At 37.3% G+C, this 26,216-nt stretch overlaps 1 long non-coding RNA gene across 11 annotated transcripts in view; it reads right to left on the bottom strand.

Annotated features, from left to right (window-relative positions):
• LOC138683935 (uncharacterized) overlaps positions 1-26,216 on the bottom strand; it is a 130,260-nt gene that overhangs the window by 65,460 nt on the left and 38,584 nt on the right. For all 11 annotated transcript variants that reach the window (XR_011323423.1, XR_011323424.1, XR_011323427.1 and 8 more), the window contains one exon: positions 4,576-4,682. This is a non-coding gene — a long non-coding RNA (uncharacterized lncRNA). The remainder of the gene's footprint in view (positions 1-4,575; positions 4,683-26,216) is intronic.

The raw sequence follows: 26,216 nt of genomic DNA on the forward strand, positions 1-26,216 counted from the left end.
GGGTTGGTTTTGGTTCATTCATCAGATAGATTCTCTGCTTGGACTGATTGACCTGCTCTGGGATTGTTGCTGTTACTTTTGGGAGGCTCAGTCTTGCAGTTGCTTTCATCCTACCTATGTTGTTAGTGATAGTGGGTGGATGCAATGTTTAAGTTTTAGTTGTCAAAATCTGATCTTTTTTTATATATGTACAAATATTCAATCCACATGTTACTGTTATAACCAAATAAATGCATTTTCTCTCTTTCTCAAATTTGGAAAAAAAAAATTCATACTTCACAATTTATTAGAAAAAAACATTGTATAAAAACAAATTATATTGTTTTCATACAAGTAGATGCTAACATTTCTTGAAAGGCAGAAGTAGGTATTTTTAGTCACAAAATGCTGCTGTTTCCCTATAGTGATGCATAAATGGCAGCTTGGTATTAGCCTTGATTCAAACTGGGCCTTTAACACTTTCACTCTCGTTTTTCAGAAGTTCAAATTGATGGTGGCTGAGCTATCAACAAAAAACAAGGTGCCGCGATACTCAGGACACTAAAAGGATTTGGAATTAGTAAACATCCATCAATGACCTTCCTATGGTTTAGCTTTGCACCATATCTTGAACAGGATTTATAACAAATGCAAAATTTTTAACTACTTGATAAAAAGATTTTAGTACAGAGAATGAGCTAATACTGAAAACAGCATATCTGAAAATAAGAACCAGTCTTTCAGTCTTCAGACAGAGCTCTCCAAGGGTATTCTTGCTGCCCCATGCTTTAAAATGCCAAACTCTGTTGTCTCATAGTTTTATTTCCATACATACATATATGTAGATATATTTATAGCACTCCCACTGTGGCAAAGGGAGTTATATACAGCATCTAAGGGAAAAAAAAAACAACACAAGCTTTAAAAAGTTGATTTACGAAAGGAAAGCACACTTAGGTGTGATTCAGGAAACAAAAGGTCTGATCTCATTTCTTTTCCACTGTGCTCAGAAGAACTCCTCTCAGTTTACACTTATTTCTCAGTATGCACTCCCTTCACTGGTAGCCAACAAATACACACTTTGCAAATAAAATTCCCACAGGGTTACAATACTTGTAGGGTGCCAGGGCTACCAAGCCCACCCCAGTTCCAGACACAGAGCCCAGCATCCCCCTACCCTGTCTTTCACTGCTGTCTCTGCTGCGGAACGTGGTGGCAAAGTTCGTGTCACCTCTCCCTCCGAGAGCTGCCCACATATAGGAAAGTGTCTGACCTCAGTTATTGGTGACTTCGTTGGCTCAAATGAAAGAAACCTGCGCTAGGGCTTTGAAGATCTTACCTTCAAACTCCGCTGACTGAATAAGTCAGAAAAACAGTATGTGACAGTATCAGAATGACTTCAAAGGAAGCTTTAATTCTTACACTTCCAAACTTTCAAAAGCTTGACTGCACAATTCTCTTCTAGTGAAACTTTTGGTATATTGACTTACAACAGAACTCCCAAACTTACAATTTTCCAAGGTTTTCATGCAAGGAGAAGGGCTTGCCTTTTTATCTTTGCCATACATACTCCAGTGCACGACACATTTTTTTCTGTAAAACACTGACAAAAGGAGTGCCTGTTCAAGCAACGTGTCAGCCCTGGAAGAACTGTAACACCATTTACAACTGATTGTACTGATCAGTTAATTAAAACTGAACAGTGTTTATGATGTGAAACAGTAGGTAGAGAAGTGATCTGGGGTTGCTGCTGACACATATTTTTCCATTTGCTTTCATCCTGGTTACTAAAAGTCTGTATCCTTCAGCACAGGAGAGGCCATTTCATCACAGGGTCATTTTGTTTCATCAAGAAGCACAAAAGTAGCAAGTGGTAGGTTGTAGTGGTGGTGGCAGGAGAGTGGAAGATGCTGTTGACAGAGCTTTGCTTAGGACCCTTACTTTAAAAAAAAAAAAGTAGCCCTATTTGGGACACATTCAGACCTCCATACATGTGCCTATCACAAATTCACCACCAGACTCTGACCTACTTGGCAGAGCCAGAAGAGATGTCAGAACAAATGAGTTACATAGATTAAGCTGGCCTGGATCCAGCCAGCCTGAATTCTACCTAAATCCTTGTGCCTGACCTTATTACTGGCAGCCTCCAGGTCTTAATCTCTCCAGATAATGTCAGAACTAGCTCCCACCACCAGGATTGGGCACTCACTCCTCACTCCTGCTCAACTTGCAAAGAAATACTCAAGATTCGTTAGGCCAGAGCTGCTCCTGTCAGTATTTTATATTCTTTTTAAAAATTAAAAAAAATACCTGTTGGTATTATATCAAAACCTCTCTATTCTTCAGAAGATGAGCAGATATCGCATCAACTCCAGCCACCTTACTGATCCAAGTCCACCCAGCTGAACACAAAATTTGTCCTATCCAATCTCTTCTGCAGGGGTTAGGCAACCTAGGTGCTGTTGGTTAGCTTGGTGATTTTTGCTGTATTCTCCACAGTTAAGATGGGACCACATTGGCATTTAGATGACACTTCATCAAAGTGTTCCTGACGAACAGTTGCACAGCACTGCAAGGTAATTTGCATTCCTGTGCGTACCCTGTTCTTAAATTAAGGTATTCACTACTTTCCAAGAGGCTAAATTTTTGCAGGAGACTGTCTTTTACCTTGTTCTAGATATGCTACTCTTATCATTGTTTTTAGCTTGTACCAGAAAAGACCAGTTACCTGTATCTAAGACCAAAGTGAGTACCAACATCAAAATCAGTCTGAGATCTCATTAATGCTTTCACAGAGTGGTGCTACAATTAAAAATACTGAAGTGGTTAAGCATTTTGTTGCATTTTAAATTAATTAAATGTTGTTTAAATTAAGAAATTGAAAGGGCATTTGTGTTACAGAATAATGTACACTTTAAGAAGCAACTCAAAACAACACAAGCATTTCATTTACTTCTAGAATTAGAGACCACCAGAAATTAGAGGGGGATGTGCAGAGAGAGAGAGAGAGATGTAAAAATGCTTACAGAATTATGTGCGTAATTCCTCTTAATGAGAACTGTGTATATGTATTGTGACATATTTTGACTTAGCAGCAAGTATGCAACTGAGACAGTTATTAGGAAATGAGGCAGCATTTGGCTTTAAGAGATGTTAAGACACCCATAAGTCTTGCAAGTGCATTCTAGTACGTAAGACATTTATTAACTTTACATCAGCTTGTATATACGTGAGTTTTGATAACTGAAAGAAATGACTGACAAACTTTTGGAGAAGCTCTTTGTTCAAGCTTTTTCTTAAAATGTGTTTGATTTTTGTCATCTGTATTTTTGGAGTCAGGATTTCTTTGTTATTAAGAACCTAGATGCTCATCCCCCTGTTTGCAGAGCTCCCACTGAAATCAGGTCAAACCTTTGAAGTAAACAGGATTTCTGAACATGCAGGATTTGTGCATTGTTTGCAGTGTGTTTAGGGATATTTTAATGTGTTATCTGATAATAATTTGAGTGCCCTGATGCAGGTTTTTCAGATTGCATAAACGGCAGAAATATTTGAAGGTTATTCCTCCTCCCAAAAAGATAGCAGAAGCATAATGTACCTATAATATCATTAAAATCATACTGACTTTGTCTTGCTGAAATTATTAGCAGAAGCAGTGAGTATTTCATTTTGTACTGCAGACACCTTAACAACCATTCATTATCCTTTACTATTGTCAACACAACCAATTTTTAAATACTCTAAAGGGAGAAACAATTAGTGAAAGTTATTACATAATAATTAATATCTTTCTGAGACCAGACTGTTATCCAAAGTGAAGAGGGCATACATAATTTATGTAACCTCAAGGAAGCAGAATGAGACAGATATACCTCAGACGTGGGCGTATTTTCTGCTGCTTTTTAGCTACGACCACTTAAGAAAAACATTTCAAAAGATCATTCCACATCAAGCGGATTAGTTTTCATGGATATCGCTTGGCAAATCGTACTTGCCTTACTTATGTGTGTACGTCAGTAAGGCTGATTCTTCCCTCATTTTATGTTAGGCTCACCCTGATACAAAACGATCAGTATCTCTTCTGGTGTACTCCAGGTTAAAGGAAAGCAGAATTTGAGTGTTTTTTTGAGCAGGAGGCTTAGGCTTGAGCAGTATCAAACCATATAACATTAACTGTCCACATTCTAAATTGTCTGATTTTCCTCTAGTGGAGTCTCTGAGGTTGTAAAGGCTCTACAAATTAACCAAAAATGACAACATTCTTGTATTTGCCATTATGCTGTGTATTGTTAGGTAAATAACTAGTTAGTTAATCTTCAAGAAGATGCTTCATTGTGGCAGAACTCTGGGCTATCACTGTTAATGAAACCTGCCCATCACCTAGAGAAGCTTTTGGCTCCACTGACTAAATATCCCTCAGAAAGGACTTTATGTTTACCATGCCTCATAGAGTGATGATGTCCGCAGGTTTACCCATTCTACCTGGCTTTTTTTTGAGGCTGCAGGCTTGTGGAAATTTTGCCTGGGCTGACATTGTCAATGCACAGTCAGCTGGACATACATCACTTTGGATTTCTTGCCTTTCAGCGGTATTACCTCAGATTGGTAGAGGAGACCTCATGCTGGTCTAATTCCAGGAATAATTCCAAACAGACATCTCAGCCATTCTCCTTGGGAAGACAGGTCACTAGCCATACACTGCTCTGAAACATAAAATTATTAAGTGCATTAGAAAAAGATGTTTGCTGTAAACCATGCTCATTTTTCTACTTTAAATAAAACTTGAAAGGACAAAACCTCCTCTGATTCTATGTGCAATACACTGATGCAGGTGTGCACTCATCTACCAAGAGAAGATGAATCATTCATTTTGCAGGTAGCACAACACAGAAATAATTACACAATAATGTTTCAGATATTTTGCTCTTTAACATTCTTGTCATAACAAATTAATTTATACTAGAGTAAAAGGACAAATGAAGTAGCAATATCAAGCACCTTAAGTATACACAGCACTGGAAAACCCCTAGTTTCAACCCCAGTTCTGATAATACCTTGTGTTTGACCTCTAGTAAACTCTTTACCTCTGTGTATACCTCTATGCCTGTGAAAAGGGAATAAAAAGATAATTTACTCTTTGCCACAGTGACTGATTGTGAGGCTTATTACCTCAAAGTGGGTATACTGTTTTAAGGCATTATGTAATAGGTATTGCTATTAGTGGAGGTTCATGCAAGAAATCTCTTTTAGAAATATATTTGCTGGGCATAAAATCAGCTTAGAGCATGAGTAATTTATAAAATAGTTTTGCAGGACTGAGCAGCATCTGTTTAGCTCAGATTTTTTTGTACAGGGCTTGGTATCATTTTACCAGCTGAAGCCCCAAACTACTTGCACCTAACCAAAGAGACCAGAGTAAACTCTTTTTTGAGTGCACAGGTACAAGCAATCTAGATATTCTGGGCTACACTGAAACTCTCCCATTGTGTCTTGAGTTTGTATCAGAGCTAGGACTCCCCTGACCATTCCCATGGCCCAGGTGATAGTTTGCAGCCTGATTTTGGTCTGAAATAGTCTCATTGCTCCATCACCAGAGAGCACCAGGCATAGGATGGTGGCTGACTCATGCCTGCAGGCAGCCAGGACAGGGCAGATCAAGCCACTGGCACAATATTTAGTTCCACTCTTACTAGGATAAGTATCCAAAGACCCACACGGGGCTTGTCTGCCTTTAGCACTGGACCTAAAATATCAGTAGTCTTGCAGGGAACCCCTGCAGAACTGGGAAAAGGGAATGGAGACTTTGGTTCAGGCATGTGGGCACCCAACTTCCAGTGGTGTGTCCATCTGATGGCACCAAAACTCCTCTCCAAATCTGGCTGTCCATCCCACAGACATAAAGCAGAATTGCATCAAGACACTCCAAAGCACACCAGGTAAATACAAGAAGGAAGCAGGCTACTGAAATGCACTTGCAAACTACCTTTCGTGTTTCAATGCAAAACACTCAGGTATGATGCAAGTCTTTATACAGGGAGCCGTGGAGTCTGGTAGATATACTCTACTCCTAGACAAAATTTTGGTTTCTCTGTGATTTAGAAAAATCACATGCTTCCACTTCCTCATCCAGAAAGCAAGAATGATACCTTCCTCTGGAAAGAAGTTCAAGAATGAAACTGAAAAGCTGACATAGGAGAGCTAAGAATAATTAATATCTATACTTTTGGTGTACTGGGGACAGATTTGTATGGGAGCAGCAACTTTATGCAGGAAAGCACTTGATGCTTTTGGTCCATTGCAGCATTTTTAACACAGGAGAGCACGGAAACACATATTTGTGTAGGACAGATTGTTCTTCCCTGCTTTGTAGGTGCAACAGGGTCCTTTTTCCTCCCATACTTTTAATTTTCCCCTTTCTGAGGTCATTTCCTTAAAACTGCCCAAGTTAGTTAGATTAGCTCCATTCATATATACTGAATCAGCACATGCAGAATCAAAAATATTACTGTTAATTGTGGTCCAATGTTGAGCTTTGGAATTAGGGTTGAGAAATATTCTTTTTAGAGGTGGATTAATCTAAGTGATGTGAGAGAGTACATCTTTTCCAGCATTCATTAGATAATATTATCAGGACATGTAACATTACACGTGACTATTGCCTTAACATGATAACTGTATGCATTTTATGACCGGGTAGAAAATACTCTTCTGATACAAGCAGTGCTGAATTATTTTATGACTGCTGTTAGCACAAGTTGCCATTCTGAAGTTTTGACAAAGTTCAGACTGTCTAAAGAAAAGAGAGATGGAAAGACATTTATCATTTATAACTTCAAGACAGTACCATTCATAACCTCAAGACATTCAATGAAGCTAGGTAAAATATCTTTTTTCAAATTTCAAAGATATGTAAGTGTAATATAGGCAAAGACATCCACTATCTATATCCTCCAGATATTGCCATTGTCTGAAGTTAAGTAAATTTGTTTTGCATTTTAAAAGTATGTAAGTATATAAAGTACAAAAGCACTTTTTTTGTAGAAAACATTTCTCAGAAGTGCTTTGCTAATCATTTTAAAAACATACCCGTTGCTGGAGCTTTTTTAACCTTAAAAAATGTATCACATCCAAAAACTGCATTACACTTTTAGGAGCTGCTAATCCTTCACCATACTAATTTGTCTCTACATTAGATTAAAGTTTCTTACCCGTTGGCTCTGTCTTTCAGGTTGCATCAGGTTGCAATGCAAGACATGTTTGTTCCCTGTGTTTGCAGAACAGCCATAAGAATAATGTATTGTACATTCCTGATGTAGCTATTTCATAAGGTCACCTCCCCCATTTGAGTTCAATGGCATGACTAATGCACGTGAAGTTAAGCATGTGCGTTCGGCCCTGAGCCAGCAAACATTAGCACAGGGGCAGGGAAGTGAATCCATGCAGAACCCTGCTCGTTTCAGTACGGGAACACAGAAACCTGCCACTGTTGGAGCCAAAGGGTTTACAGGACAGGGACCTTTGAAAGCAATTAAAACGCAAAACATTTCAGCTCTGCTTGCATAACAATCCATTAAACAAACAAACACACCCCACCCCGCCCCCATTTTCTCCATTTTGGTTGGTTTCCCAGTAGTGTCATTGCAAATAATAACAAAACAATGAGATTGCTTTCTTTATCAACTGTCACTCAAAATGGAAAACAGGCATCTATACTTTATCTTGAAAAACAACGGACCATTCAACAGGAGCATCCCAAACTAACTCACTCTTTGAAAAACAGCTTGGAAATACAGGTTAAATCACAAACATGGTATTCTGTTATTTCATTATGTTTAACCTTCTTAGATAATCCCTATCAATACACCACTCTACACAGAGCATTTTCTGACTGCAGTCCTCACAAACATGCTCCAGTATCCTACTCTTGAAAATAAATTATTATCTCATTGGAGTAAATGCTTCTTCAGGCTGAGCTGTGATGGGCTTACACCTGTGCAAGGGATATCCATAGTTACGCACAGATGTGACTAAGAGGCCTTGTAAGGGGAATTCAACAAACAAGACCTCAGTGCTACAAGATCTGTTTTTAATCTTATGCATGTGAGTCATCTAACTACCCTGAAGGGGATTCTTGCATGTATAAGTATTTGCAAAATGGAAAATGACATATTTTTGATACACAAGAAGGAACAAAAGTGAGTTTATGTCTCAGTGTCTTATAGCTGTTTGGGGTTTTTTTCCACTGATTCACATGATGCTATTCCTAGCCTTTAGTCTGATGACTATATAACCAAGATAGTAAGGCTGATTTGGGTTCATTCTCTCTACCAGAGAGAGAGAGAGAGAGAGAAGGGGGGGGGGGAGGAGAGAGAGAAGGAAATTGGGACCGTTCAGTAGATCAGCAGATACCTATGATTAAGAAATTTCAAAGCTGACTTTTTATATGTTTACATACGTAAGTGTAACGTGTGTATGTATACACATTCATATAGGTACATATGAGCTGGGTGTATGCTAGGTCCCAAAATACTACAATTTCTGTCTTGTGTAAAGGAGAGAATGATACATACAAAAAGACTTATTGCACTTACTGGCAGCATTTAAGGGATTGCTGATTTTTTTATGACATGCATATGTGATTCTTCTGCTACATACTGAGTGAAGAAAATTAAGTTTCTAATAATTTTTCTTTAGAGTATGAAAATCAATTTCTCAAAAAAGTTACATTCTTATTACAACCTCAAACTTCTGAAAACACAGTGCAGTCAAAATCAGCATTTTCCCATAGATTGTCAGGCTTTTTAAATTAAGTGTTTATAAAGGTCCTTGACTAAATATGAAAACAATTTTTAAAACTTCATTAAGGTCACCCAAAAAGACTGTCTTTTATTAACAGTGTTAGCTGTAAGTGCCATGTAACAGATCCTAGCAAAACAGAAGTGATAAATAAGCTGGAACTACAACTATTAGAAATGCAAGCTTGTAACTTTTAAGACCGATTTAAAAAAAAAAAAAAAAAAAAATTTTCCATACCAGAGGAAACAACTTTCCCATTTCAATTAAGACATTAAAACAGCCCTGCCCAAGCTCCTTAGCAAGGGGCACTCCAATACCAGCAGGTTCAGGAGAGAGTTCCATGACTCACATCTCCATCCCCAAGGCAAAGGCCCCTTCAGCATCCTCCTGCGCGTCAACACCCTGCTGCTGCTGCTGCAGACAGTGAGCCTCCTTTGGAGCTCGTCCTCGCTCTGACAGCAGCCTCAGGCCCTCGCTGAGCTCCCTGTCTCCAGTTCACGTTTCCACCGCCTTGCAACAGCCCAGCTCCCGCTGAGCCCTGTTACCCAGGAGATCCATCCCCTTCCACCGTGCCTGCCCCAAACGTCCCCCCTCCTACTCCCTGGCTTGGTGCACCCTTGGTTTGCCGTCCCTCCCAGGACACGATGGAGACACACTCCTGAACTCACCCTTCCCAGGTGATGCTCGCGGGTGTCAGCGATGTGACAATTCTTCCACCGCCACTACCACAGCGTGCTGTGGGCAACGGCTGTGTAATTAGATGCCTTCCCGGCCCAGGAGTGACACAGGAGTACAGCTTTTATTAGCAACGCAACCCCTTCCAGCAATTCCTTCAAGTTATCAACACTGCCTCTCATTTTAAATACTTTTGTTCTTCCTCCCAGTTCTGTGTCAAAACATCCCTCCTTTTCATTCCAACTTTCCAAACTGCATTTTCAAGATGGCACTGCAAATACTCATGCAAATAATCCCTTCAAGCACCCGTGCCACTTTCTGCAACTTCATGTGTCTGCTTACTCTGAAAATGCAAGAAAAGTGATCTTAAAACCCCTGAAAATAAAGCCTCAACTGTTACCGAAAAAGCCAGTCAGAGAAATTCCCTAAGACTTGATTTTGGAGTTTTAGAAAGCAGGCGTTCTTTACTGCGGCGCTGGGTGCACGGGGGATCGCTCCACCTATCGTGCACACCGTTACCTACAGCAAACAAAATCTATATTGTTCTAGTCATATGCATACTCATGTTATCATTTACATAGCGTCCACCCTTTGGGCATGCACAGTGTGGGTCATCTCTTTTGCCTAGTTAGCTGGCCTTGGCAGGTTTTAATTACAAAAACTCAGCAGAACCCGCAACTTATCATCGGGGCCCAAGGCTTCTTGTCTGTTGATGCACATCAGGCCCCAGGTCTCCTGTTTGCTGGCGCCTTTAGTGCATACCATTGACAAAGCTCAAGGTTTTCTTATCTAATTAGTACATGCCAAAATTTCAAAGTTATTCGAGAAAGTAAAAGTTCATCACTAAAGCAATACAGTGAAGTTTTTCCTTCTCATGCCTTTATTCAAGGCATCACAACTTCTAGTGATACGACTGATCTTATTTTTTTACTATTATTTCTACAGTAATATTAACAGCAAAATAATATGAAGCTTAAATAATTGCTGTAAGGAAAAAGCAAGCATTAACATATTAATTCTTGAAAATCTGGTTTCTAGAATTTCTCTGTGCTTCCATTTATTTCAGAAGAATAAGTGCTTATAATTTCTGAAAATATGAATGACAGTGGACAAGAAGTTCGAAGTAAGATTTCCAATGCAATTTGGTGGCAGCAGGCGGAAGCTGTGCTATATTTGGCTTCCCACAGAATGTCATCAAATCACAGGCTTGAAAAGTATTACATGTTTTCTGCGTAGGATAGATGATACCAAAAATCTTATCAGTTGTGTGTTCCCTACCGCAAAACTTCAGTAGCAAAATATTGCCAAGTTGTAAATAACGTTAAAATAAAGGACTGCATGGGAAAAGTTTGTAATATACTCAGTAGATCCTGTAAAAGCACAGATTGTACCAAGGAAACCAGAATAAAATTTTAAAAGTTGTAACCACTAGGCTAGGAAAAGAGTTGTTCAGTGATACAAGGATCTGTATTTATCTGTAGTCAAACAGAGTGCTCACATTTCATAAACTAAGTAAAGTTGGGCCATGTCAGTGACTGAGATAAGAGATAGGTGATACCAGAGGTTGTTTTTATGCATCAGCAGCTGGCATGCTTCTGCATAAATGAGTATTAAATTAAACATTCAAGTGAGCAGTCAGTTGCACTACTTTGCCAGAAATATGTCTTTGATGAGAACAAAATCCAGGTCCTAACACTCTGTTGGTTGAAAAAAAAAACCAAAAAACAACATAATAATGAATTGTATGAAAGTCACTACCTGGTATGAATATACATAGTACCCTGAGTTTTTCCTACTCGTCCAGTACTTACATGAATTATAAGCTTAAAATTCATATTTTGATTTCATGAGAATACATTTTAAGTCACTAAATTTTCCCATTACAGAGTCCCTTGCAATTGTTGACTCAGATTTTGCAGTCGCTCACAAGATCCCACAGATGACAAATCAGTCCCTCTTCTGATCTGCTCACTAGACTCAAACATCTTTGGGGAGGGTGAAATACAATCAGTGTTTAATCAGCTAAAGTAAAAAACTGGCCCTTTCTGCGGTGAGATGCAACAGTCTGGAGGAGAAAACTCTTCAGCGATTGACAATGAACTTGGGTGTGAAGGGCTGGAATGCTGGACAGACCCATTCCCATAAGAAGGTGGCGACTGCATGTAGCTGCATAGTAGGATCTAGTAGGTGAAGAAACACGACCAAGAATGTATGTGAAGGAAATAAACAGATGTGGTTGTTACCTGGCAACATAACTGGCAATGCAGAGGGATTTTCTCTCTTTGTGCCTATGCTTCTCATTTTTCAAAGAAATAATATCAATCTGGTTTAAAATAAGTATGAGCAGTTTGGGATAAATGGAGGCATACAATCTCACCTTCTCAGTCAAGAGTTTGTAGAAAGGCATTAAGGTAGCTAGGAACTACGGCAAGAGAGGTTTCTGTATTCCATATACAAGGATATCATCACATCTAAAACTAAGTTTATAGAGGAAAGTTTTAATATAAATTTTCTGTACACTTGAAGAAAACAGAAAGATAAGTAATGAAGGTGCTAAGGTACACTATTTTACCAAATTCACTTTTAAGTAATCATGATTTTCTTGGAGGTTGATTTATGAGTGGGTGAATTTGGCAAAAATGTCAAAGCACAAGTTCTTAAATAAATATTAAAACAAAACAAAACAAAAATTTCATTAACCAAATAAATTACAAAATTGTATATTTTGTTAACATTTATTTCATCATCTAAGGACACAGGAGAATTCTGGTATACAAATAACTGTAAAACAAATTGGTTTCCCTGCTAATAACAGAGGACTCTTTTGCCAAACTGTTAAGTGATGATAATTTAAAGATGTTGCTCACAGGCTGGGGGAGCTGTAAGAGTGCATAGGCCTCTGCCCAGAGATAATACAACACAGGCCTGAGGCAAATAGCAGAAGAAAATTTAGATATCAGTGAAACAAATAAATGTCTTCTTGTAAAATTGAGAGATACTTATGTCAGGTCAAATAAAAAATAAAACCAAGACAGTTCCCAAAGGAGTTGCAGAAGGTAATAAAAGATAGCAATACAACTAGGGCTAAAACCAGGAGAAGGTGTTCTTCCCAGATTTGTTTCCATGCAATATCAGAACGAACATGGAAAATAGGTAGGGTTTTTTTTCTGATAAATCAAATGAAAATGGCTCTTGACTGAACTTCCCCTCTTGTCATTTGTTCAACCCAGGATCGCTGGATGCACCACTGGTACTTTTTCTGCCTTACTTTCCTCAAATAACTTCTCACAGCAAAGCAGACTTGCCTTCAGATTCAATGTGCACATCAGCCTGAAAACTCTGAGGATACTTTCAACAGAGAGCAATAGATATACATACATACTTATCTAGCAAACAGCTCTGACAGAGCTTATAAAAAGGCACCCATAACACTTGAGCAAATAACTGTTAATTTGCAGATACAGTTCAAAACCTAGCCCAGGCTGATTACAAGTACTTCTGTAGTTCATGTCAAACAGGTTAGTCATCATGAGGTTTCAGCATCCTAAACCATTCTTTATGCCTATTTTTCAGCTGAGCAGTATTTGCACATACAGAGAAATTCCTGCTGTTTTCTGCACTCATAAATGAAGTTTTCCTCTAATTAGTTTCTAATTATTAATTTACTTGAGGCCCAAGCTACATTTGATGTTGAGTACAAAGCTTATTGAAAATTGCAGAATTTTTTGCCCTATTGGAATTTCAGGATAAAACTACTACAACTATTGTTTTTCTACTAAGAATGCATAATTTATTTTTTAAGTTGGGCATTGTATTTCCAAAGCAAACATCTTCTTTTCCCAGAGAAGTTTGCTTTCACTACAATCTCAACGCAAGTTTGAGAACAAGATAAAATGAGAGGAGAGACACAAACCTCATGGTGAAAATTAAATAACTGCATTTATTTACCAAAAGTAAGTTTCCCTTAGGGTTGATTATTTCAGTGTTTATAGCTTGCAAAATAAATATACTTCCAAACATTCAAAAAGATCACCCACATTGCTTTAATTTTAATGCCGAAAACTAGTGTTTAGCCAGAGATCCTGCTAAGGAGAAGGTGGGTGTTTTATAACTCAGTTCACTGAGGATGCTCAATGCAAATGGAAAGGAGGAGACAAAACAACACAGCCGAGGAGGGGAGCAGACAGCCAGGGCACCAAGGGTAACATCAGTAGTAGAAAAGAGAGGGCAGAGGCAGGTCAAATGTCTAGGTCAAATAAGGTAGGACAATGTTACAGGGAGGTTTGAATACAAAGGCAGAAGGCTTGAATTTAACCGGGAGGTGCTGAATTTGAGAGACATGCAACGCTTTGCAGGACATGCCCAGCACCTTGCAGAATTATATTTGAAGACTAAATTTTCATCACTGGTAGGACATTGTGCATTAGTAATGACTGCAGAATTAGGTTCTAAGTGTTTGGGAATGTATCTGGAAAGAAGATACAGGATGATTGTCAGATTATTATCATTAAATAGAAGTATCTGTATGAAATGAAGAAAGGGAAAATGTAAGCTGAACAAAAAGAAAATGTTCCTAATGGTGAATTCTATTAGACTGCTGAAAAGTTTCCCAGGGGAAATTGTGGACCCCTGTTCTTTGCAAGACAAAACACTGAAGAATATACTTTAAGGTACAATCCTACAGCACCATAGAAAAGCATTAGATAACATATTAGGCCTTCATCATCTTTGATTTCTGTGGAACTGAATAGAGCCAGAGCAACAGAGCAGCAGTAAGAAACCACAAATATTATTTTAGCAAAAAACCTTACTCCTATAATGTCAGTGTGACCTGTGAAAATGTAGGTAGGTAAGTCTTTGTTACCTCAGCAGAAGTCGAAGTACTGTAAATGCTAATATTGCTACTTTTGCAAATATATATTCATGCAGGAGTCCTAGTCCAGAACAAACTACACATTTGTTTTAAACACTCCTAGTCTGGTGAAATAAGAAACAATAGGTCATAATATAGGTAACATAACAAGATGGCAAGATGATACCGTATGCCATGTAACACAAGTACTGAATCAGAATTTACATGAAAGTACAATCAAATATCTGAGATTAATCCACTGCATTAACTTTCTTTGTGGAAAATACTGGTTTACATTGATAGTAACCCTGAAGAAAAAGCCCTAGTAAAAACCCTATCTGATCATTACTGAATACACTTTTTTGTCTTGAGTACTTTCTGTGTAATTTTGAAAATTAGTTTCTCACAGAATACCATGAAAATGTATTTTTAAAATATTTCTCTGCTAATTAATATCTGACTATTTTAAGTCAGTCATGTGATACAACATGAAGCAACTGACAAGTCTTGGTGCAAAGTCCAGTGACTGGAATAATGTTATTCCAGGATCTGCAGATTCACAACCAGAAGCCTTAAACAGAAGAGTAAAAAGTGTAAAAAGCTGCACTGCTCAGCTGCGTTTCATCACTGTTGATACAGAGAACGAACTGCTAATTGCTTAATGATTGTCTCTCTGTAACTTTACATACCAAAGACTGGTGTTTGTCAAGGATTAAGCCTGTCAGAGACTGGTACTTGGGAGTGATGAGCAAGAAGGAACCATGAACAATCACAAAACTTAATTAAATGTTTGATGAATTTACGATCTTGTTGAGAAGACACAAGTAGAGGCCTTGCTTGAATAGATAAGGCCAGAAAAGATAAGAACTCCTGCCTTTGTTCTCATCCTTGTAGATAATTTAGCTTAAACTAACCATATGGTTCTACACCACTAATGAAAACTTAGATAATACGAGCACTAACAAGCACTGATGTATCAAAACAAGTAAAAGACCATACTGCGCAGAATCACCTGAGGAGGGTCAAATAGCGGACAAGTGAGGAAGACTATGGAAGACCACCAGAGGACTCCTGAAGACCACCAGAGACCTTCAATGCGCCTGCGTAAAGGACATTTGCATATGCTAATAGTTTCCCGGAAAACTAATGACTATTTATAACATTTCTCTGAAATCTAGTGAATATGTATGTAGAACATGTACTTAACCTGCACAATTAGACCCGACAGTGTGCACAATAGGGGGAGCGATCCCCCGTGCATCCAGCGCTGCCAATAAAGAATACCTACTTAATAGTTAATCAAACTATTGAGTTAATTTCTTTGAATCACTGTCAGTGTCCTGATCTATGAACGGGAAGTTGCGCTCTGCCTTCCATCCTCCAAAAAATGAAAACCTACGGTATCGTAGGGAACAGAGAAGTGGCTACACAGAACTGTTCTCACCCCGTTCTTCAGTCTCAGGTTCTTATTTTGATAACACTCTTCCCTAGAATAGTGTAAGGAGGGTGAATAAGCCCCATTTTGTCCCATGCCTGCTCTCAAAACAACAAGGGTACGAGAGGGAAGGGTTATGATCAATAGTCAGGACTAAAAATGTCACACAAACAGTGCAAGGGCCTGATTGCTATTACAGCTGGAAACCTTCACAATGGCACCATATGTGCCATTTGTGCCATGCTGGCCTTTTGTAATAATGCTTACATGTGTATTTCTGAAAGTACCACAGAGAAAATTTCAGGGATCTTCCCTGTAAGGGGGTGCAGCTGCCTTCACTGTGTGGCACTGCTCTGTGCTGTGCATCTGAAAACTGTAGCTGGTAATCTGTATTTAATGGGACAAGTTCAGCTCTCTTCCATAGTCATCAAATTTCATTTTCAACACCTTCTTTTAATTAGAAGTTTGCAGATAGCACTGCAGTGCCCTCCTGATTTGCTGTATTTAATTTGACAAGCATTATTTTTTCCCCTCACTGATATTATGTTTATATTCTGCATAGTGGCATAGGAGCAGGCGAAAATATCACTTAAAACAGAGGCCCAGACTAAATGTTTTTAACATACTGATTTTCTTATTGCTGTTATCTTCAGTTAAGGTATTATTCACAATCCCAGTACAGTCCTATAATGGACTCTGTAGGGCAAAATTATTACAGGAACACGCTGTCAATTTTAGTTTCTGAATTCCTTTATTGTTGGAATATTTTTATTTATTTATTTTTCCCAAAATATATACCTATGTGTTTAAAATTTATTTTTGTTTTTAAGAAGAAATGTCTAATCCCTATGCATGTAGCAAAACTAGAGGCCAGAAACTGAGCCAGAGCAGCTAAAAGAAGGTAAACGGCATATTCTAGTACAACATCTGTTATTGTATCCCTCCATCTCTCACCATGTAAGTGATAATGCTTTAGAAGAACATCTTGCATTCGAGAAAAATTATATAGCAATCTAAAATGTCGTTGGCTTGTACCGAGGCTGATTTGGCCTCTGTGGCTAGTGTTTCTGAAACTCTTCTTCCACCCTTCTGATGCTGAGCAAACACTGACTTTCAACATTCAAACTGAAATTAAATTAACTATTTTGATCAAGAAAGGATAGTGAATGTAGTTAACGCAGGGTTAAAAGTATTTTGTTTAATGTTAAGACACTTCACTTTTTTCTACTATGTGACAGGGAAAAAAGAAAAAAAAAGGGTTATAACATCCCATCAAAACTTCAGTGTGATACCAAGCCCAAGCAGGACTTTGGGACTCTTAAGAAAGGATTTGGGTCAGACAATGATTGTGATTTTTGGTGTGTGCACACTATATGTATTTGACTGTCTGCTGGGTCAGAGGTCTGAGATCCTCAGCAGACACTTTTAGAGAGAGGAACTTCCTGTATTGTCATGGAAAACTTAAAGCTCTTCAATCCTTTTTTTTTATTTAGCAAGTAATGCAGATAACCCAGATGGAAAAAAAGGTGTTTACTTCTTGAATGGGAAACATATAGTAACAAAATAATGTTTCTTGGGTCTTAAAATGGGCCCAGTTTATTCTGCAGCATGACTTTGGAATTTAAGTCTAATTAAGAGAGAGCAAGAAATTACATCCTAAAACTAGCAATGAGATGGCAATAATGTCCTATCAGTGTGCATAGGCAGACTTGATTAATAAAGCTGAGGTTTATATATCTTTTTATTGGAACTGAATTTTTAAAGATTCCAGGGAACTGTAACAGAACATTAAGAAAACCCTTTTATGACATTGCTACCGATTCTTTACATTATTTTGATAACAAAAGAGTTGAAGTGATTTAGCCCACCTTTAAAATCTCCATATTCTGTAGTTTCAGAATGCATATGCACATGTTGAGGTGATCTTGAGATGTTTTATACTATGCAGGGTTGCAAATTTATCTTACCTTTTACTGCTTCTATGATGGTTAAGCTACATAAAATGCACTATAATTTTGGTCTTGTGATTCTTGTCACAATTGGAAAAGTCTTTAAATAATGATTCCACCGATATACAGGTTTTCCTATTCACATAAAGAAGGGCATGATTTTCACATATTTATGCCAGGCTGTTTATTAAAGGTACTAAACCAATTTGGAATTGTTGGCTCGTGTGACAGATAACCATATAACCTCATGGCACGAGCAATCTAGACTCAGAGATACTTCACTAACTTAAGAGAAAGATCATCCTCCAGTACTTGAATGAAGAGTGGGAAAGCCAAAAGGTGTGCAGAAGAAAGAGACAGAAGAGCTTCATTGAGACTTTGGGAGAGAGCAAAATACATATCAGAAGACATAAAGAAAAGAGCTATGTGAAAATCAGACCAAAAAAAAAAACCCCCAAACAGTGAAAGAAGATATATGCAAAAGGCTTGCAGGAGTCTTCCTCTGTCTCAGAAAGAGTGGATTAAATTTTACAGAAAAGGACTATAGTTGTACAGCTTACACCAGATTTTACAGAATAAGGGGCTGTATGCCTTTACAGTGCTCTTACAGATAAAAAGAAAGCATTTCAAAATTTCAGTGTAATATTTGATCTATCAAATAGACATATTAAAGAAACACATCTTGAAAGTAGCCTAAGGAAGACTTGTTTCAATCACATTTGCTGAGGTTTAAAACACTGTAGCCTTAAAATTATAAAATTATTGATGTCCTATAGAATTCTTAAGTTTAAGGTGTCTTCAATTTTTACAACTGAAGGACCACATTGGTTTATGTACACTATATTAATATAATTTCTCTCCTGGTCTTTTTTTTTTCATACAAAACCTTTAATCACAATCCCAATGAAATTTTAACCATTGCTGTACCAGATGTAATTTCCATTAATTCTGTGGGAATTATGTATCCAATAGAAGAAAGAATGGGAACTGATATCCTGGATCAGATCATCCTGACTCTGTGGCTGGCCAGCATTATTTACACAGATGAAAAATCATTTACACACAAGAATGGCCCATGATGAAGTTAGCAGTCCAGAGGAAAAGTTTTTTTCTTTTACTTGTTGATTAGTTATCTGTACAGCATATGACTTCTCATATAACATAACTGTGGCTACTCAAGTTGTCCATAGCATACCTAATACTTTGCTGGATTATCATCCTAGTTATTGCTTATGAAACTGAGTTTCACACATCAATTATGTAGCTTAATTTAAAAAATACCATTTCTTCTCCTCTGGTTTAAAACATTCCTTTAAGTTTTGACCGTGATTTCATTTGTGGAGTGCAGATTGCCTTCCTTTCTATTCTATGGCAGGAGTTACTAAATTACACCTGTTAGTAACTGTTGAAATACTGAGTCATAGAGAGTACAAATTACAGTTCATTCCAAAACAACTAATCTGTATCTATAGGTAAAATTTTAATACCATAAAAATACAAAAGCTTTGCAAACTGTAAGTGAAAGTGGTGATATGAAAAATTAAGCTCTATGTTTATTATGTAAATAATACAAAATTGGTGCAAAATATATTTTCATAGCTTACGAACAAAGACTTGGATGCTTGTTTCAGAAATATGTTAAGCTGGCCATATGCATTTTAGTGAGCACCACTCATTTTAGTCCTCAGAGGACCCGTATTCAAGAACCTCAAAATCATCATTCCAAAATCTGGAATCCTGAACACTGTGCTTGAAAAACATCTCTGAATCTCAGCTACATATACATTATCATTCTGTAACCCTAGTTCATTACCAATTGGGTTAGTTGCCATTTTTACCTACGAGGGCATTTTCTGGGCACTCCCCATATATTTGCAATGTAAGTCCACTGTAAGCCTAATGCCCATACTAGTGACACTCTCTCCTATGGGAGATTTTTGTTATCTCAAAATCTATAATACAGTTCTATTCAGAATTTTAAATCTCAATTCTCATTTTTCTCTGGACTGCTATATTTATCACATCATTTTGCCTCCTGTTTTCAAAACAGTTGCTTTAATACTTTCCAAGAGTGTTGGTGGAGTTTATTATTTGGGGTTTGGGGTTTTTTTTTTCTGTAAAACATTGTGCTCAGTTAAAAAATTTAGCTCCATTCTGCACAGTGAGGACTTGTGTCTATCTTACTAAAACAAAGACAGGACTCCCACTTCCATCTTCTGGCATAAGTGTTTTATCATCATCTAGTACATCTTTGAACTATCTTCCAGGTTCTTTTCGTAGTTCAGTCACTAGTGCATGATGTCTTACATGCTTGGAAGTCTACTTCAGCTAGCCATGGACTTCTGAACAATTATTATTTTTATTAGTGTTTCAATGCCAAGAAAAAAACACTTAGCCATCATGATAATAATTTACCATAGAAAAAAATTTTTTCATCCAGCACAAGTGTTGGATAGGTGACAGTTGCCTACCAGCATCTACTTGTGCTGAGAAGCTCCATACTATGAAACTTTGCTCTTCGGGGGCCCAGCAGAGATTGATCGTGCATAAGGACAACTGGAGTGGGGCTAGTGAGTTGTCTTTACAAAGCTGCCACTTCAAAAGTATCTAGGCTTAGAATAATCACAGTGTTAAAGAGGTACTCCATTATTCCATCACTAGATGGAAAATACAAAAAGAGATTCCCACTTAACCTAACTGAAACAAATTAGACTTGGGAAGGAACAAAACTTGCCTATGCCACTGTGTCCATATCTTGTCTTCTCTATTTTACTCTGCATATTTTCATTATGGAAATGCTCATGGCTCTGTAGACTTTGCTGTATTTTTTCTTAGACACAATTTTGTTCACTGGTATATACTGTATATATATATTTTTTTTTTTTTCTTTTTTTACCCAAAGCCATGGCTATACTAGGCAGAAAAGACATCATGTCAAATCACCTATCTTATTGATGAATTAGTTAAGGCTTGTACAATGTTGTGAATAGACCATGCTGTAAATTTGCTAAGTATTATTTTTTGGCCATTCTCGTAATTCTGAACAATAATATTTTGGTTTCTTGTGGAGGCTGCATGTACTCCTACGAAGTGGGTGTGATTCCATCACTTTGAGGAAATCAGAAAGATGCATTCTGTGTTTTAGGCTTTCATACATTATGCCCATGAATGTCACAGCCTCTGCATGCCTAAGGCCACATCTGTCAAAGGCAGACCCATTTTTAGCAGAGCATGCTAGCATATATACTACAGGAATGAGTCTATATGAGATCTCTGTGAGAAGAAATGAAATGCCATTCCTGAGCTGAAAAAAGAGTTAATATTTTTATTTCCCTCCCTAATACCTCCTCATATTCAAGAACAGATTATTTTAAAGAGTTTATATTTACATATGAATTATAAAGCAGTAACTTAGAGGAAATATGTAAATTAGATAGGCATACAAAACACAACATGAATGTTGAAAATTGATTCTTTTAAGAGAAAACCTAGGTGCCCAAGCATGTAACCTTTACAAGCATAAATAAATCTTATGTGAATATACCCTATAAGCTTTTACTTACACTGCTGTAAATCTAAAGTAACTCCTCTGACCTTAATAGCTTTACTCAAGATGTACCCCTTGTACAGATGAGATTAGAATTTGGCCTTTTAACCTCAATTAAACTCCGTGCACAAGTAATATCATACCATGAAAGTCAGCATGCCTGAATCAGGTCCTCTGCATAAAACACCATCACTAGGGAAATGTTTAGACAGTGATTTTTCAGAGGAATGTTTAGATCTATAATTGGGCTTAGTTAAGTCAGTAGCAGTCTTAATTATTTACCAGCGGTGTCCCTGGACAGAATACTGAATTTAGAGTAACTCTAGGGGTATAGTTCTCAGAGTCTGTTTAGTTAAGAAAAATAATGGCAGTTTTCTTCTGATCTGCCCTATCACTTTTGCCCCAACAATATTCTTCTAGTCTTTCAAATACATGCTGGAATACAGAACAAGGTTAAAGGCAATGCTGTGTCTTTGAGGCCTTCCTCAGGCTGAAGAAGAAATAGAAAAATGTTAGTTTTCAGCTTATGGCCTGAAGAAGACCCAACAGCCAAAACATCACCTTTAACTCAGCTTCTATTTTTGTGTATCATTTGCTATCAACTCTTCTTTCATTTTCCAGTTTTCATACTGCTGCCACACTATCAGTACTTCCACTTATCCTATTTTTACGAAGCGTCAGGTTCTTTCTTTCAGAGGAATTTCACAGTGATCCTGATCAGGCAATTGATTTTTAAGCAGAACCTCCTGTTAGAGTCAGTGGGGAATTCTAGTTACAAATCAATGGCACAGTCTGACCAAAAATGAGTGAATAAGTCTTTGAGAAAAGCAAGAAATTAATGACACTTAAATGCAAATTCAAATGTTTTGCATGAGCCCCTAAAAATGGAACACTAAAGCATGTGTATTGCCTTTGTTTTTTGACTACTTTCCAGTTAGATATGGAAAAAGAATCAGTTTTTAAGTGGATTGAGAAACAGACAGAAAAAAACAAATGCCTGTCAATTATCCATTATGAGATTTTTGCCACATCCCTTTCCATACATTTCTTCCTTAGTAAAAAAACACAATAATCAAGAAATATTCCTTTTTTTATTGTTATTATTTTAGAGGTATAATTTACATTTCTAAATGTTCATAAAATTTTCTTCTCATTTCAAACAGCTCTTACACCACTGGCACACTGACAATATCACATTTACTGGCATTTATATCTGTATTGCATGTTACAGTATCTTTCTATTAACTACCATAAAAATACTGCCTTGTTTGAAGTCCTATTTTGATTTCATTTTAAAATTTGTAAATTAGATTTATATGTTGATTTTGGTATATTGCAGTTTCATTTTTAAGGTTACTTTTTAAATTGTAACAACTGTTGATACTTGTGAAAGTTACAAAACTCACAATAATATAACTATGAACTTTTTATTTTACACATTATCTGATTAAATATAATGAAAGGACCAACAGAATACCTAAATCAGTGCTGTAGAAGATTAATTTGGAAATTTATCTTTCATACAAAGTCTATCCAGAAGCAATAAATTTTAAAAACTTATGTTTAACATCTAAACTGGAGCACCTATAATTTTAAAATACTCCTGTGTTTGACACTGAAAAAAACCCTTCACAAAGTATTGTGAACCAGCTGGAAAAAAGAATTCCCATCCTTAATTTAGGCTAGTACACTTTAGTCTTAGGTGAACGTGTTTCTGACAATATTTTTCCCTTTATTAAGTTAATTATCAAGCAGATAAGCAGGATTTGTTTGGGGGTTTTGGTTTGGGGTTTGGGTTTGTTTGTTTGTTTGTATTTTACCTTCAGATGAAGTTTTTTAATGAGTAAAAATGGCCATATTTAATAGCTACAACAATTTCAGACCTGCAATTAAAAAATCTAGAGACCCTGCTCTTTGTGCCACAGTCCAGTGCAGGGAAAACCAAGTGTTCTCAATGGAGGAATGCAAACAGAAAACTAACACAGAAATTGAGGTCTGCACTACTATCTGTATAAAATAATAGATGGGCTTTTAGAAGTGCAGGCTTGAGTTCAGTTTCTGCTCATATAGATTACCAGAAACCTTTGCTAAAACTGATGGTGATTATTGTGACTAAAATAACTTTTTAAAATAAACAGAGACATGATCTTGGCTGTTCATTTGTCTAGGCTGAGAATCTGCCAACTTTCTGAGCAGGGGAATCAATAGGATTGCTTAAATCACTCATTGTCACAGTAGAAAGAACCTTGCTCTTCATTACTCGGCCACATTCTACCTACATTAGTCACTGATCTTTATTTTATTTCTATTGTCCAAACTAATAAAAGTGATGTTTGAAGTGGATACATAAGTTGGGGAAATGAAAAACAGTGGAAAAATGGCTTTTAGCTTTTTGTTTAACCTAGGCAAGAATACATCTGTACAAAGAAATTAAGACTGCAGTCACATTTCATAGATTATCTCTAGAAGAAGATAATGTTTTCTTGGGTTTAGCAGTTATGATATTATAACTTAGGTTAAGCTAGTTATGCTAGATGGCATGCTCAATTCTAATTAAATTTTTTGTAATTTTCAACTTCTGTTGATTCTTTTCTTCCATTTAAACCCATTCCTGAGTCTTTTCTCTGTGAGAAATAAGGGTGGCTTCTGTTCTCTGGAACACAAATGCAACTGTAAAATAACCTAAGTTTAAAAATTTATTACAAAAAGTCAGTTTCCCATGTTTTCTTATTTGGCATTTTAAAATCTAATTGCAACATCAGGTACTCCCACATGTAAATCTTGCACCATGTTCCCTTAAAAGTCTTGTAATTCTGCTGGGGCATTTTTCCTTTAAGCACCAAGTTTGTTTTTCAGTGTGCAGGTACTTGCAGCTATCCAATGACGCGTCTAGAACTTCGTTAGACAGGAGACAATATTGCACTATTCATGTATGAGAAAAGGAATCTTGCCTTCAACACCCATGAAGCAATATTAGAACACAGAGAGATATAATTCAGTAGCAATAAACCCAAACACCATATTTGTTTTTTTCTGGAAGAAAATCAAAACATTTCAGCAAACATGAAAGCCTTCAATAGTAATTTTTTTTCCCATCAACTTTGTTCTCAAACACTTCCATTCCTATGTTCCTCTCTTTTGGCCTGATTCAACAAAGACACAGTACATGCCCTCAGTGAAAGAAGGAATCCCTCAGTAATAGGCAGGTTAGAACCACACACAGCAAATATCCAGTATACCTGTATGGATACACTGCAGCTCAAAATCTAGGTTCTGTGCTTGGCTGTTTTATGATCAATGTTGCAAGAGTCTAGATATCCACAGAGCAGGTTTCAGTCTTAGGAGAAAGACACAGCACTGCCCACTAGTAAGTTACCAACAATTAATATTTACGAAAAAAGCAAATTAGATACAACTTTTGCCATTTAAAATATGTCTGGCACCAGTTTATTCACGTACATAACTCGTGCGTATAATAACAATCACAAACAAAGTGGAATTGTTTGGTTATTTGGGTATTTTCATATTATGTCTAGTAAATTAAGGCTTAAGAGTATTTCCTTCTTACTTTGGTTTACTCTACTGCGCAATGACTTTTATCTCCCTGCTGTGTTTAGGATAACTGGTTCAGCACCAGGAAAGGAAGAGGAATTATAAACTCGATTCAGTTGTATGACAACGCCGCTCTGCCTCCATGGGGAGTGCACCAGCTAAGCTCTCTTGGATTGACAGGAGATTTGACCACCCAGTAACACAGCTGACTGATTGGCCACTGTCTATGAATTTGCTCATATTCATATAAATCTGTTCAAGGTGCCCCCATCAGAGGACCGAGATTTTCTGATGGGAAGTGGAACCCTATCCCAGCTCCTCTGCTGGCAGTTAGCTGCAAATCTCCCACCCATCTATTTTCCTGATCTTCTCCACTGGTTTGCCATTTGCCTCGGTATTAAAGCTCAGAAAAGAATAGTCGGGTTTCAGATGTAGCTTGTTCTGTCAGAAATTCCTGATGTCCTACACTACTTTTCACTGATTGCTAGATTTGGGTCAGAAAAGAAATATCCTTGAGGGCACACTTGAGGTTTTACTTTATTGTTCTTTCCCCTGCGTTTGAGAAGGAAATTGAAGGACTTCGAGCTGCTGAGTGTCTACTACAAGGTGCTGAACAGTCTCAGCTTCCATTAAAATTCAAATGAGCATATCACAGAAGGCACTTAGCTTTTTGCAAGGTTGTATATTTTCTGGGTCTTGCAGGGGAAAAAAAAAAATTCACCTGGCCAAAGCACAAAAGTTTCAAGAATGTCAATATCTACCTAACCTATGCACCCCACATTGGTTCGGATCTTTTCCCTTTATTACAGATATCTTAAAAAAAAAAAAAAGAAAGAAAGAAAAGAAAATAAGGGAGAAGAAACCCTTATAATCATATAAATAGTTGTTATTACTTATTTTAAGAATTTTCTTATGAAGATGTAAAATCCTCAGCTGAGTCCATCACGACTAAACTAAAACACGTCAAAACGGGACCAGTATCAAACTGTTAAATTTAGGAATAAAGTAGTCTCATGCACCATAAGACTGCTTCTTTCCTTAAGAAAAGTTCTTTCTTGGTTCCTGTTTTTGAAGACGAATCTCCTGGATAAACTTGTCATAAGAGTTATGCCTACATAGGCTTTTTATGAAGGTCTGCTGAATGCTGTGCTTGACTAGAGCAGCAGGGAGATTCAGCACTTACTTGCTTTGATATGTAACTTACTGATAAAGTTGTCACCCTTGTCCTGAAATCCAGCCTCAGTTGTGATCCTTGCTGAAAGGATGATCACACGAGTTTATATTCCTGAAAACCACCACTATATGTCTGAAGTACAAAACCCATTTCCCAGCTGCCTGGAAGTGAGGTATGCTTTACAACAACCTTTGGGCTAAGAGTTCTCCCTGTCTGATCCAATAAATTTGCTGAAATTCTCCAGAAAAATTATCCTC

Source organism: Haliaeetus albicilla, chromosome Z (assembly GCF_947461875.1).
Source record: "Haliaeetus albicilla chromosome Z, bHalAlb1.1, whole genome shotgun sequence".
NCBI classification, from domain to species: Eukaryota; Metazoa; Chordata; class Aves; order Accipitriformes; family Accipitridae; genus Haliaeetus; species Haliaeetus albicilla.